The 16,361-nt window shown below is 37.7% G+C and overlaps 1 protein-coding gene and 1 long non-coding RNA gene across 2 annotated transcripts in view; one reads left to right on the top strand and one right to left on the bottom strand.

Annotated features, from left to right (window-relative positions):
* Positions 1-16,361, bottom strand: part of LOC145995311 (uncharacterized) — an 89,163-nt gene that overhangs the window by 68,030 nt on the left and 4,772 nt on the right. The gene's annotated exons all lie outside the window — the stretch shown is intronic.
* Positions 4,101-16,361, top strand: part of LOC145995312 (uncharacterized) — a 28,198-nt gene continuing 15,937 nt past the window's right edge. Inside the window, exon 1 of the long non-coding RNA XR_014442434.1 lies at positions 4,101-4,234. This is a non-coding gene — a long non-coding RNA (uncharacterized LOC145995312). The remainder of the gene's footprint in view (positions 4,235-16,361) is intronic.

Below are 16,361 nucleotides of genomic sequence, written 5' to 3'. Positions count from 1 at the left end.
GGTGTGAGTTTACATTTTAGAAATGTCACGAAACTAAGGTTACCTGACTGCTATAAGGAAAATGTAGGACATGATGACCCAAAATGTAGGACATTGAGTCAAAATGTAGGACACAAAACATTCGCAATAAATAATAAATATTTCTATAGAACACGTTAGAAAGTAATTAAAAATTGACACTTTTCAGTTTAAAAAAAAAAAATTCTTGATGAATTCTTTAATGTAAAATTTTCAAACTTGTAATCATACTAAGCAATGAACCTCTTACTAGATGTTTTAACTGGTAATTCTCAGAGGAGCTAATTTTTCTCAAAATTTCAGGATTTAGTCAAAATATACAAGGTAACCAAAAAGGTTCTTGCCGTTCTAGAGCAGTAATAAACAAAGAGGAATACAGTGGTACCTTTAGGTTTCGAAGTATTCTCCATCAGCATCCAACACCTTTTGCCAACGTTCCTGCAGCTGAACAATACCCGGGTGATAAAACTCGGCGGGTTTGGATGCAAAGAAGTCCGTGAGTGCGTTCCGCAGGTCTCCCTCATTTTCGAAGGATCTCCCACGGAGGTGGTTATCGAGGGAATGAAACAGGTGGTAATCTGTTGGTGCAAGGTCCGGTGAATATGGTGGACGTTACAGTGTCTCCCAGCCAAGTTGCTGAAGGGTCTCCCGGGTCCTCTTTGCCACATGTGGCTTGGCACTGTCGTGCAGGAACAGCATTGCGATTTACCAATGCCGGCTCCTTCTGTCGCAATGCACGGTGCACAATTTGCAACTGCTGAGAGTAGAGGTCAGCAGTGATGGTCTGATCAGGTAGAAGGAGCTCGTAATGCACCACTTGCCGACAATTCCACCATACAGAGAGCATAACCTTTCATGAGTGCAGAGGTGGTCGGTCTTGAGGTGTGAGGAACAGGGTCACGTGGCGACAACCAATGTGTGGTACGCTTGGGAGTGTCATAGAGGACATACTTTTCGTCACCAGTGAGTAAGCGATCACATTATGGGTGTGTTCAGGTGCCGAGTGAGCAAGGACAAACAGGCTGTCACTCGTTGTTCCTTGTTGGCTGCCGACAATGTGTGGGGTACCCACTTGCTTAACTTGTATGACTTCCCTATCCCATGCAGGTGCAGTCTGACTGTTCCAGCGGAAACATGGAACCTTTCTGCAAGTTCTTAACACGTTAGACCACTGTCCTCCTCGATGGCTGCTTTCAGGGCCTCGTCATCCAACACACGTGGTCGTCCACTGCGAGGTTCATCCGAAAGGCTCACATCTCCCGAACGGAATTTCTGGAACCAATGCCTGGCAGTGCGTTCGTTCACGGCATTCTCCCCAAATGTCTGGAAAATGCGGCGACTTGATGCGGCAGCTGACAGGCCCACTTTAAAGTCATACAACAAACACACGCGAACAAGTTGCTTCGATACATCAATTTCTCTTCGACAGTGGACGAGCTATGACTGCTGTGTGTGCGCAACGTACCTGTATTACTGACAGTCGATGGTCAGACTAACTCCCGATCGCTTGGCAGGCACGTGCGTCATTTCGTTTCCTCTCTGTGAGCGCATGATTGATGGGAAGTCAAAAATGGCAAGAACTTTTTTGGTTACCTTGTATTTATGTGAGACTGGACAGTCAAACTCTTTTAAACTCCATATAGGATCAGTACCAAACTTTTTACAGACTTTATGAAAAAAAATATTTCTCTCGTGAGTCCTCAACATTTGCATTATGACCTGTAATGGCAAACAAATATTCAGGAATTACCGTAATTTGAAATGATTTCATCTTGGGGGTAGTTTTTATTTCAATAACAGGATTTCTACCAAAATAACAAATCTTGACTTTTTCAGGACTTTTCGTGATCTTTTTTTTTCAGTTTTTCTTAACCTTTATTTATTCCACCTCCACTTAGGTAAAGTTGGAAATTAGCAATTAAGAAAATAAATGTTTATTTAATTAAGAATAAAACCTACATGAAAACATGAAAACTGGACCCAGGAACAGTGGTCGCAAACACTGTTTACAGATGAAGTACGGGTTAGTCTGCACCACTATGACATTACTATACGTGTCTGGAGGGCAAATGGGCAGCGTTTCAATGAATCGTCCATGGTGGAACGCTTCGAGCAACAGGGTGGTTCGGCACACATCTGGGCAGGAATCATATTGGGTCGTCGGATGCCATTAGTTCACATACAGGGTACTATGGATGCACAGACATACGAGGACAGTGTTCATCGACCCGTCGTTAGGGCATTTGCGCAGGATGTTGGTGCAGGATTCACGTTGGTGGACGATAATGCCCGTCCTCACCGTGTCCGTTCAGTGGACTTTTTCCTTCGAAGGCATGCAATCCGTCGGATGGACTGGCCAGCAGTCTCCCCGATATGAATTGTATCGAACATGCCTGGCACCTTCTGAAACGTGCCATTGCAAACCACCCTTACCCACCTCAAACCCTACGTGATCTTATACACGCTGCCATTCAGGAATGGGACAATCTTCCACAATATGCATTCGATAACCTGGTTTTCAGCATGCCCCGTCGTGTTCGAGAATGTCTACGTGTTCCTGGAGGCCACACATGTTACTGACTAGTGAGGGGTTTCTTATAAGTTTACTCACCATGGTAATTGATGATCTTTTTGTTGCATCTTACTTTGGTCAGGAAAACAACTTTGTTTCTTTTGTTTCTTTGGTTATATCTTTCAGAATTTTCTTTAACTATGTTTTGTGTTTCGTACTTTCATTGCCCTAGTCGGAGGTATCAACATGTGTGGCTTCTGTGATGCAGAAAATAAAAATTTTGTTATATGCAAAACTTTTTTAACCAGTATATATTAGAGAGCTGCAGGGAGAGGATTTCGCTCGAGCGCCAAATAGTTTGCACGGATGACGCTAGATAGCGTAAGGAATTGAGAGTTTCTTCGTTCCAGCAATAACGCTGAAACAGGCAAAACGAGCTGTGGTAGTGAGCCCTCAAATATGAACCGCGAAGTGAAAGTCGCAATGAAATTGAAACTTAAGTGAACATAATCATCATCTCCATGTTAAAATGTAGTATAGTCTATCTTACCAATACAGTGATACATGAAGATGAAATAGACGATTGTGGGCTGAAACTACCAAGGTGAATATTTTAAATACACATGTATCATATATTATTGTTGCGTTAAAATGATATTCAATTGTAAACGCTCGAGGGTGAGAGAGACTAATCTGTATAAATAAATAATTTGGAGGGATTTTATAATATTAAAGTAAAATTTACTGTAAGTTATGTATGGAAAATCTTGGAGGAAGGTGCTAGTACTCCCTGGATCCCCTCTTAATGTCAAAGGAATATCATTATTGATTAGGACCAAGAAAATAACGAAACTGCCTGTGTTTGCCTGTCTTCCAACCCCCTCCGTCAACAGAAATATATTCCATTACAGCCACAGCTAGTAAAACATTAAAATGATGATCAAGGCAAACTTTTATAGTATAAAAATATACATAAAAACGTAACGTTTTCACCCTGTGTTACCACTGTTAGATATTGTTTTCCGCGTGTTGCTCGCAATAATCTCTAGAGTCTTTAAACAAGTAATTAAGTCCCAAATTGAGCAGATACAATGCTATATTATTTACGTTTCAAATTCAACATTTACTCTGGAGACAAAAAGAGTATAATAGGTGTCGCGTGCACCAAAAGTAATTTGAGTACTAGGACATGATTCGTACGTTTATGTGCGGCATTATAGTTTCCGTACACACATTATCTTCCACAATACACAACACAGAGCTTACACGCCCATTGTACGCCTTTACTTCACTTTCAGGTGCAGAACAATTAACACGGAAAAAATGAAGACTTGTTTTCCGTCACGAGCGCATCAACTAAGCAGCGTGAACGAATTTTTATTAATATTAGGGACAATTCGACACACAGACACGCACACGTTCTCAGTCACGCACTCCCGACACAATTACCTCACAAGAAAGACAAATGTCGACTCGATTCAACTGTTGTTAGGACATCTTGAGGATTGGATTGTTCTTTGAGGGAGCTGCCGGGGTGGCTATTTCGTGGTCGCTACATGGAACGGTAGCAGGAATGACTTTCTTTGGCAGGTGGTTTTTATAGCAAAGCAGACGTGGTTGTGAAACCAGTGTTTGTGTGTGTGCGCAAGAGTTACAGGAAGAGTGGCAGCTTACGATTTTCATTGCGGAAACATGATATGCAAGGTAGGGTAGCCAAAATGTTTCTTCTTCCTCTTCTAGTTTTGTCACTGGGATAATATTTTGTCCATGAGAAGTGCGTAAGGTAATTTTCAAGTTGCTTTTTTTCGAGTCCAAACAGTGCTCATTAATTTAAGGAAGGTTCAAATTTCGCGTGACAATGATTTCCAAAATTCTACAATAATTAGTCTTTGTGCTATGAGAAATCATAAAACAATCGGAACCGTTACCGGACGAAGCGACTTGCAGCCAAAATTAATTTAATGGCTGCGTTCAGAGGACTGGGCCGATGCGGAGCGGCTCACTTGCGAGCGATCACCGGAAAACTGGGATTTCTTCGAACGCTTCAGCTCAGTGATCGCATTCCACGGCCGATTTTCGTGATTTGGTGTTTTAAGTCCACTTTATGCACAGTAAGGCTAATCGGGACTGGACCTACAGTTTAAAGTGGGATCCGAACCACTTGTGCCTCCACCGGGTATCGAACCCGGGACCCCTCGATTACAAGTCAATGACGCTACCACTGCGCCATGTGGGAGGCCCACGCGGCCGATTTTCGTCTGCTGCAGACAAATGAGCAACATTGCCGTCGTCCTGGACAGCAAGCTTGGCTGCGCTGTTGTCAAAAGTTTGCAACGGATGACCATATATTTAGGACCCTTTTAAAGTTTCTTTAACAGGTTTTAGAGATGTTTTAAGCCCACTAAAAAGATTCCATCGTTGTCAGCTAATGTAAATCAAATTTCATGTTTGTCAACAAGCCTAGACATTATCGAACTAATGCTGTCTATGGTTATGCCGTAATTTGTTTATTAATATTAAATTTCAAGGTACATATTAATTAATGTATGAAGTCAATAAAATCAAGAAGCTATTTACGAATAAAATTGTTGGGATCGGGGCATCGATTTTAAGAAAACGAATTTACCGGTAGGCATAGGCATGCACAGATTAATTTATTTGGGGGTGCCTTAAGGGGTTTCATTTCAATTGCCTATCTGGGCAATGTTAGCCTAATTGCTGTATCTTCATGTTACTTATTCACGGAAACTATTATATACATGAAGATGAAATTTTAACATTAGTCTCTAAGTATTCGTTATCATATTAACATAGGTTCTCTTATCAATATGACGATATTTATATTATTATTCAATAATGAAAGTAAAGAATTGAAAATCAATATTCTTACAGAATAACCAACTATAACTAATGTAATAAAATAAAAGGCTATTTTTGTCTTTTTAGTCCTGTTTTTGGTCTTTTGGAATCCTGGTTCAAATTTCCTTTCACTGGCATAATACCTAGTACAGTATATCGGAAGCGCGAGGGCTGGAACCGGTTGGACACCCCTAAAGGCACCCCTGCAACTACCTGTTTTTTACTCATCTGGTAAATACACAGAAATACATACTAGAAATTCTTATATTTTGTTGCAACTTTTATCCATCGCAATGAAGCAAGATTCTCTGAAAGACAGTAGGGGAAACTTTAGTCTGTGTGTGACCATATAAAAATAAATATTTAGAATTTGGAAAGCCATATGCATCCAGGGTCTACTGGCCGGATAGCGTAGTGGCTAACGCCGTCGCCATGTAATCAAGAGGTCCCGATGGAAGCATATTACAGTGGTCCGGATCCTACTTAAATGAAGAGTAAACTTTTTAAAAATAAATGTTATATGCATTTGTCCATAAATATATAGACTTGTAGTTTCCAGATAAAAAGCATACATTTTCATGTCCAGTTTCGTATGCCAAGCACCCCCATCCTTTCCCTCCCCCTTCTCTCTCTCTCACACACACACACATAATATAAGCACAACATTTAGCCGTTCGCGCATGAGTCTGATTATTGGCCGGTAAAGCAAAACGAAGATGCAATTTCGGAACGTTTGGATTAACACTGCACTAATACACCGCATTGGAAACGCAAGTTTATATTTTTAAGTAACATTTCTTTCAAAAGCTAACACGTTTATAAGCCGTGCAAAGCGTTTGGTACAACATTCTTACATTCATCTACGTAACTCAAAATAAACAGAGGGGGACAACGACTAACTTAATTGTCATAACAACAAGGATTCAGAAGAATATATACAGCTCGCCTTCCTTCTAAAGTATTTAGCTTTTCATACAACTACAAGCACACATCCTCAAAATTATCATCGTTAATTTAAGAAACGTGCGATATATATATTTTGTATACGTATATTCTTCTTCTTTGGAAAGTACTTGTCTTTCACCTCCGATTTTAAAGCATTAAAAGTGTACTCGTGCTCTAGATGCAGGGAGTCAAGCGAAATTGGCCCTTGTTGACTGGGCAGTCTGTATGTTCTTCAGACTATGCAACGGCAGAGTGCTCCATTACCTAGTGTCTCAAAGTAGATACAATTGGTGGAAAAAAATCAAGCATAGCTGACAACCTACAACACTTTCAAAATTCCTTCCGGTTTTTGGTAACAGTTCCGTATATCGGAGACACATTTCTTCATTTTTACAGAAGAAACTACTTACGGAAATTAGTGTCTCTAAGGTTTCCAAAGTTCGTGCAGGTATTTTCTTTCATCGTGGAATCTATTTGACCGTGAAATCGTGTATTTTTCAAGAGAAATATCTCACCGACGCAAAAGTGTCATTGCTTTCGCTACGTGAACCGGATGCTGCATACGTTTGATGACGTAACCCCCTGTAACCTAACCTTTTCGGAAATGGTTCGTGGGGCTATCCGTGAATGGTTCGTGGGGCTATCAGTCAGCTACATGTGCATAATGTACAATTTGCACACGTGACGAACACGATAGTAGGTATTTTTCGGTGAAGAAGGTTGGAAATATTGCATACCCACAACAGTAGTCAAGTTGTGCCCGCCATATTCTGTGTTACGGAAGCGAAGAAAGGAATAAAAGAATTACTCTATATGTGAAAAATTGTGTTTGTTTTCGTGTAAAAAGCATAATGTCACCTTGAACTATGTAAGTACGAACCATGCGAAACACAAAATATCCGATTTTAATGTGTCTCCGATATAGGGAACTGTTACCCTACTGGTAAAATAACGAAATACAGACACTATTTACTGCCTTGTACAAATTTTACGTCGCTTTTTCTGCCACGTTTGGCTAATTGCAGCGATGAATTCGATGAAGACGAATAATTATTAGGTGAAAACAACAAGTGAATACTCGCAAAAAACAGGTCAGAAGTAGTATAAAAGTATATAATATAAACCCGAGAAATGATGAGCCCCCTCAGGCAGATTTGGCTACACTTAAAACTAGCTCAAGATAAGCATATGAGCTTATTGCTCAAGTGTGGTACTCTGTCTAATCCAAGATTTTTGTAAAAATGCCCTCGGGAATTTCCTGTGAAATGATGACCCCCCTCAGATTGATTTGCTTACACTTACAAAAGCTGCATCTGCCAGATTTTTGTCCATAAGCTTGTCAAAAATATGCCCTTCTTGATATTGTTTTTGCTATACTTAAAATTAAGCCACCCTCACCCACACCCACCCACATCTACACGCACACATACCCCCCTCACACACACATACACATACACACACACACACATGTAATGCAATAGCTATTGCATCATGCTGTGCAACAAATTATTATCCAATATTATACAACAAATTATTAGGCATGTATTGTTTTCTAATTGCTTAATTATGACATAATATGATGATGTGTTATATTCTGATTGGTTTATTGTTTCAGAAGTTTTAATCCGTGCTTAGGGTATATAAAGAGATTTTGCATTACATATCAGCCAGTATTGTGAGAGTGGCTGAGGAGTACAGATGTGTTGTTACAGTGCTTTTCATACTACAGGCCTGTTTGGTTTAATATATAATATTTCTTATTATTCATATTAAATATATTTCTGGTATATTGAACAAAAGGGCTTATATTTTGTATAAAAAATCTGATATTTGTTACATCCAGCTTGTTTGTTGTAATCCACTCATATTTAGAGTCAGGCTTATATCTGTCCCAGCCTGTTATACAAAAATCAATACATAACACAGTGTTAGGTCATTGCCTTTCTAGGACATGCATGTCTGTGCAGGTATTTGTGCTAGGTCAGTGTAGATCAATATTTATTCTCTTTTTCCACTTGTAGGCTATTAGCTTTACAACCTGTCATAGTAAGCATAGAGTTTTGATTAAAACCCAAGACATTTTATATAATAAACCGAGGATAAAAATTAATAATAATATTAATAATAATTAATAATATTAACATTAAATATATACAAGAAATATACAAAGCACACTGCTGAACCCAACTTATATTTTTTATTCAGTATAAAGTTTTGAATTGAAGCCCAGGAAATTTTATATAATAAACAACAACAAAAATGCCGAATCAAAAATATTGTAATCAATGCAATAAGAATATATCCAGCCCCAATTGGGCCAGGCACCAAAGGAATTGTGTTCTAGGCAAATGCAGAACTCCCACTAAAATATGCCCTAAATGCCATAGAAAATATAGCATGGAATACTTCACTTATAAACATAAGGGTACTTGTTCTGTACAGTCATCAACATTGCCCCCACAACCATCTACATCTGGTCTGAAAAGGAAGCATGAAACACCTGTTAATGCTAGACCGACAAAGCAACCACGCTATGCATCACCTATCCATAGCAGTTTTGCTGGCCAATTAAGGGATTACCGGTTTGTATCAGAGCCAAGATGTGGTATTAAGAATTTTTTGAACAGTATAAATCCTGATGTGCAGGCAATTCTAAATGCACAAAATGGCTCTTATAAGCTGTCCCTCAAATTGTTTACACAATATAAGAAGCCAAATGGCACAAAATTTACACAGCCCCACATAACAGAAACTGTACCGGTATATTCAAATGCAAATTCAGACAAAATAATAAGCAGTTTGATAGATCAATTGAATATTAAACACTCTGAATTTGCTGGAATAGAGTCTGGATGGAGCCTATGCGGATCTCCACACAAGCTCTATGTTAATATTTCTGAATTCAGCCCATTACAAGGATCTACATATTTGCCATTACCTGCCAATATTAAAAACAAAAGAGCCGTGGTTAACATAGAAAATAATGATGAGAAATGCTTTTTGTGGTGTATTTTAGCTGCTTTGTTTCCAGTTTTAAGGCATCCTGAGAGAATAAGTTATTATAAACAACATGAACATGATTTTGATGAAGCAATGGAGGGTTTAGAATATCCAATGTCTGTTCAGAATATTGATAAATTTGAAAAAAAGGCCAGGGATATCAACGTTAAACAATTATCTATTAATGTATTTATTTGTTCTACTGGCCGTGGAAATTGCTTGATAGCACCTCTCAGAATCAGTATATTTGATGATGATTCTGCTGTTCCGATTGATCTGCTCTTAATTGAAGGGGATGATACATATCATTACACTTTGATACATAATCTTGAAGCTTTAGTCAGAAAACAATTAGACAAATCTAAGACAATATTCAAGTTGTGCAGAAGATGTTTGACTGTATTTGATGGTAAAAAAATAATAAATGGGGTTTGTAAAGTGAATGCAGAAATTGCTAAAAACAAGTTAATTGAGCATCTGAAATACTGTGGCAACCATAAACCTGTTCATATGGTGATGCCTAATCCAAGTGAAAAAGCCAATTTTAAAAAATTTGAAGCCTTGTTGGAACACCCAGCATATATAGTCTGTGATTTTGAATCAAATCTCAAACCTCTTGCATTCTGTAGCCCAGACCCTGAGGAATCTTCAATTACATCTTATCAATTACATGAACCTTCTAGTTTTTATTATGTGGTTGTACAGGATGGGGTTGTTAGTAAAGAAGATTTACACATGGGAGCAGATGCCATCAAAGAATTTGCACATAGAATAGAAAATGAGTGCCATGACATAGCATCTAATGTCTTATTAAAATCAAAACCCATGTTGCCTTTAACAGAGAAACAGATTGAAGATTTCAACAATGCAGAAAAATGCCCGGTATGTGATTCTGAATTTTCAGATACAAATATCAAGGTACATCACCATTCCCATACAGATGGTAAATTCTTAATGGCCCTGTGTAATAGCTGTAATATTAAGATCCAGAGACCAAAATTTATCCCTATATTTTGCCATGGTGCATCCAATTATGATTTTCATCATCTGATCAGGTACGAGGGGTTTGACAAGCAGAATTTAAATATTTTAGCAGAAAATAATGAGAAATATATTGCTATTAGCAAAATAATTAAAGTTAATGGTGTTCCTATTCACTTAAGATTTCTTGATTCCTACAGAATTTTATCGGCTAGCCTGGCTACACTGGCCACTCAATTATCTGATGATCAATTCAAAATCACATGTGCTTTGTTTCCAAATCAGGACCTGAAATTAATTAGGCGGAAGGGTGTATATCCATATGACTATGTTACAGATTTTTCTAAATTTGATGAGTTTGCTCTGCCACCACAACAAGAGTTTTACAGCAAAATCAGAGGATCTGGAATCACTGATGATGATTATCACCATGCCCAGTTGATGTGGAACAATTTAAAATGCCAGACATTTGGTGATTATCACAAGGCATATTTAAAACTTGATGTGACCCTCTTAGCTGATATACTGCAGGCATTTAGAAAATCTTCCATGCAAAATTATAAACTGGATCCAATGTATTTTTACAGTGGTCCGGGCCTAGCATGGTCTGCAATGTTTTTAAATACTAAAATGCAATTGGATCTGATCCAAGGTCAGGACATGTATCTGTTTATGGAGCAATGTATAAGAGGAGGCATGATGCAATGCTCTCAGAGATATGCCAGAGCTAATAACAAATATATTCCTGATTATGATCCAGCACTGCCATCAAATTATATACTGTATGTGGATGCCAATAGCCTGTATGGTTATGCTATGATGGATAAATTGCCATATGCAGGGCTTGAGTGGGTTGAAGATTTCAATATTGAAGATCTTAAGGATTTTGATGACAGTAACTATGGCCTATTCTTAGAGGTTGATCTGACAATTCCTGATAATTTACACAACACATTTTCTGATCTGCCCCCAATTCCTGAGGTTGAGTGCTCATCTGGCTCTAAACAGAAGAAATTGATGATGACTCTGGAGCCAAAACAGGGTTATGTCATATATTACAAAAACCTCCAGTTCCTGATGAATCATGGTGTTCAAGTGACCAAAGTTGGAAAAGTTTTGAGGTTCAGGCACTCAAGATGGTTGAAGCCATATATTGATACAAACACAGAGCTTCGAACATCTGCAATGAGCCAATTTGATAAGACCTTGTTTAAATTGATGGTCAATTCTGTGTATGGCAAAACAATTGAAAATATCAGAAAACATATTGATGTTAAAATAATTACTGACCCCAGCCGGAGCAAAAAATTGATAGCAAAGCCCAACTTCAATTACAGAAGAATTTATGATGAGCATATGGCACTTTTTAATATGAAAAAACAAAGATTAAGTTTGATAAGCCTATTTCTGTAGGGGCTGTGATATTGGAATTGGCCAAATTACACATGTTAAAATTGTATTATGATGTGTTGAAGCCTTTTTATAAGGATCGTGTAAAACTGATGTACATGGATACAGATAGTTTTGTTCTTGATATTCAAACAGAAGATGTTTATCAAGATATAGCACAGCCTGCATTGCTTGAATATTTTGATACCAGTGAACATACAAAGATTCAACCCCACAACAAAAAGGTGCCTGGCAAGTTAAAAGATGAGACACTTGGTGATGTTATTGTGGCGTTTGCTGGGTTAAGGGCCAAGATGTACAGTTTTGAAACATGTAGTGGTGCTGTTGCAAAAAAAGCCAAGGGCATTGGCAGAGTAATTGTTGACAAAGAGCTTGAATTTGAAGATTATGAAGATTGTCTCAAATCATGTAGCACAATCAGATCATCAGAATCCAGAATTCAGAGTGTGGATCACTTGTTGACTAGCAAGATTGTAAGAAAAGTGGCTCTGGACCCACATGATGATAAGAGATGCATTTTATCATGTGGCATACATACTCTACCATGGGGTCATTGTTATTTGAAAAATGGCAATCAATGCCCAATTACAGAGCATGATTTGAAATAAATAAACATGCCTATGAACTTATTTGGGTTCAAAAAACAGGCTATTATGGACCTGCCAACACCACAACCCTCTTCTGATATAATATCTAAACTAAGTGCTTTGTTAATTATTCATCTGAACAGCATACTTACAGATGTTGATGATGAAACAGGTAAAATATTGTACATATTTAACAATAATTTAAATCATTACCAATTACCTGTAGGTGGTCAATTTCAATTTATTACAACCCCTGAGGGTAATGTCAAGATTTCAATAGGGAGAAATATTTATAGAATTAAGCACTCAAACATCATTTCTGGCACTGTATATACTGTTTCTGCTGGTGACTGCTTATATATTGAGGTCCCTGGATCCTATGACAAGCTTATACCTTTTTTTATAGAATTAAGAATTAGATATTCAATAATAAATAACCACTAAAACAAAATGCCTAATGATATATTTGGCCATACAAGGCATGAAGATCACAGTGATGAGATTCTGATGCTTGATGTCAGAGTCAAGAAATTAAGAAGTGATTTACAAGCTTTACAAACCACACTCAATGCCAGTCTTCAACTAGAAATTACAAATTTGCAATCACAATGCATGGACCCTCTTCTTAAAATTGACTCAGAACTCAAATTGCTGCTTCAGAAATATACTGATTTGGCCACATTGGATAATTTTCAAAGTTTAGAAGAAGCTGTAGCAGCTCTTCAAGCCAAATTTAAGACCCAGGCCACCAACTCTGAGCAATTGAAACAACAATTGGAAGAGCAAATAAATAATGTCCAGGCACAGCTCCAAACAATTGTCAAAAGCATAAAATCACAAGAAGGTTTTGATCTAGTGATTTCCACTCTAAAAGAACAGATTCAATCATTACAGATACCTAATCTGGACCCCTTGAACAATGCCATAGCCGAGGTTAAAGAAAAAATTGAGACACTTGAAAATTTTATGAACAACTTGCCATCTTCTGATGCTTTGAGTGCAATAACTCGGAGTGTTGCCAACATTAAGCTGCAACTTGAAACATATGAAGATTTTGGAAAAATTGAAAGTACCATAACCCGTCTTGAGGGTACAATAGCAGCAGTGCAAAGTGATTTGACAAATGTACAAGAATCTCTAGAATCTCGCCTGCCTGGTATTGTAGACACCCTTTCCAGTGTCCAGCAACAGATCACAAAGCTTGAAAACCTCAACACTGAATCTGAGCTATCTCATTTTCATCACTTGATCGATGATATCCAAACAAAGCTTGAAATCTTACAACAATCAACACCCACTCAGGCAGATATAGCCCTGCTCCAAGATGCTATGCGTGGTGTGGTTGATGCTTCTGAATTAAATGATGTGAAATTGGCACTTGAATCTTTGCAAAATACTGTATCAAATCTGCCTACATCACAGGAACGTAAAATATTAAGAGAGCTGTGAATCGCATATTGAAATCAGAAGATATCAAGAATATCCAGACAGAGATCAAACAACTCACTCAGACAGTGGCCACTCTACCAACCAATCAACATATTAATGAACTGCATGCCCTGTTTGAGGATATCAGAAGACAGGTCCATGATCTTACTGCTCAAAATTCAAAATTGGCAGTTGTTGAAAATTTACAGCAAATTGTAGCTAATATCAAGCAACAGCTAGGGACCATGGAATCCAATCAAGCAAATGCTTTGTCTGTTTTTGCCACCGAGCTACAAGAAATTGTGCAACAATACAAGAAACTTGTTGTGGACATAAAAATCAAGCCAGGCCATGATGATGTTGTTAGGACCATCAATGAGCACCTTGAATCTGTAACAAGTAGATTGCTTACAGCAGAAAAAGAAATAACAGGCATAATCGAGAATCCTAAACATACAGTAATTCTTGAATTGTACAGCATCCCAACAAAGAATATGATTCACCATTTACACAAGGTGGCAAAATATATATGCTGTCCATTGCACAATTTTATTACCAATTTTTTGTTGGGGGCACACTTAGACCAATCAAGATAAAATATTGGCTACAACCACAGGCACACCACTACCCTACCTTATCAATAACAAATGCTGAGAAGAAACAAAAAATCACCAGTGTAGAATTGGAGGATTTTACAGACCCCAATACATTAGAAACATCTTATGCTGAAGATGATGGCTCTCTGGAATTTCATATACAAATAGGAGACAAATTATATTTAGAAAATCCTGTAGTATCAGCTGCTGAACACCCCATAGTTGCAATATTCTTGTTTTCATATTATGTCTAGACAAATTATTGTTGATGAATTACACAGACATGCCAGACATAATTATAAGAGACTGCCAGTAGTCACAAAAGGCATTGATGATTTATGGCAGTGCGACTTGGTTGAGATGGCAAGTGGACAGCTGAAAAACTTAGACAAAATCAACAAGGGCTACAAGTATCTACTCACTGTAATAGACACATTTTCAAAATTTGCCTGGGCTGTGCCACTCAAATCCAAGACTGGAAAATGTGTTACAGAAGCCTTCAGGACAATCATCAATCAGAGTGGAAGATCACCGCGCTATTTGCAAACAGATAATGGCAAAGAATTTTATAATTCAGTGTTTCAACAATTTATTAAAAGCCAGTCAATACAACATTATTCGAGTTACAGTGATCTCAAAGCCTCAATTGTAGAGAGATTCAACAAAACCCTAAAAAATCTTATGTATAAACAATTTACACTTCAAGGTAATTATAAATGGTTCAGTATTCTTCCAGAACTTCTACATAAATATAACAACTCGGTCCATTCCACAATCAACATGAAACCCTCTGAAGTAACTTCATCTGATGAGCAAAAATTGATCAGTACTGTTTATTATCCTAAATATCAGCCAACAACAAGAAAAGCCAAATACAAGGTGGGTGATCAAGTAAGAATCAGCAAATATAAGCACTTATTCAAAAGAGGCTTTACAAGAAACTGGAGCACTGAATTATTTACAGTGGTTCAAGTTAAACCTGGGACCCTTAACACATATATAATAAAAGACCACCGAGGAGAAATTCTCAAAGGCAGGTTCTATGAAGAAGAACTCACCAAAACTAAACAGCCTGACACATATCTCATAGAAAAAATCATCCGCAGAAAAGGCAACAAGTTATTTGTCAAATGGCTAGGACTTCCAGAACACAGCTGGATCGATGCAGACAAAGTGATAATATGAGCACCTGGGATGTTATAAAGAGGTTGCCAGAACCTGAACAGCAGATTAAGAGAAATGGCAAGTTGCTGCCTGAAAATATTAGATGTCTTATTGTTGGGCCATCTGCTTGTGGTAAAACTACACTAATGATTGATAATTTTTTATTGGCACCCAACTGGTTAGACTGGAAAAATAGGCACTTGTATGTCTTCTATAAGAGCTTGGAACAATTAAAATATCAGCATCTGATGAAGCTTTATGATGGACTGGATATAGCCACTTTTGAAACAGATGTTAAGCCACTCCATGAATGTCTCGATAATTCTGTTGTTGTGTTTGATGACATTATACTGGATAATCAAAACAAGGTTAGAAATTTCTTTACACAGGGCCGACACAAAAACATTGATTGCTTCTACCTGGCACAGACTTTTTCTAAAATTCCGAAGCAGCTGATCCGAGACAACAGCAATTTTATATGTGTGTTTCATCAAGATCATACCAACCTCAAACACATACATGATGAATATGTAGGTGGGGACTTGAGCTACAATGATTTTTCCAAGTTTTGCAGTAGGTGCTGGAACCAGGACAGTTATGGGTTTGTCACAATTGATATGACAAGAATACCTAATACTGGTAAATATAGAAATAAAATTAACAATTTTCTAGACATTGAAACATATATAAATAACCATGAACAGGCCAATCATTGATGATCTTAAATTAAGAGATTATCTTGTAAAAAGATTTAAGGGATGGAAATCAGAGAACCGAGGAATTTATGAACAACACAAACAAACAGAACAGCCTATTATTGATGCTATTAGTGAATTAGGTAAAAATATCAAAACTGTTACA

Source organism: Lepisma saccharinum, chromosome 11 (assembly GCF_977018435.1).
Source record: "Lepisma saccharinum chromosome 11, izLepSacc3.1, whole genome shotgun sequence".
Lineage (NCBI taxonomy): Eukaryota > Metazoa > Arthropoda > Insecta > Zygentoma > Lepismatidae > Lepisma > Lepisma saccharinum.
Note: the sequence above shows the minus strand (reverse complement) of the source record. Positions and strands in the feature narration are given on the sequence as shown.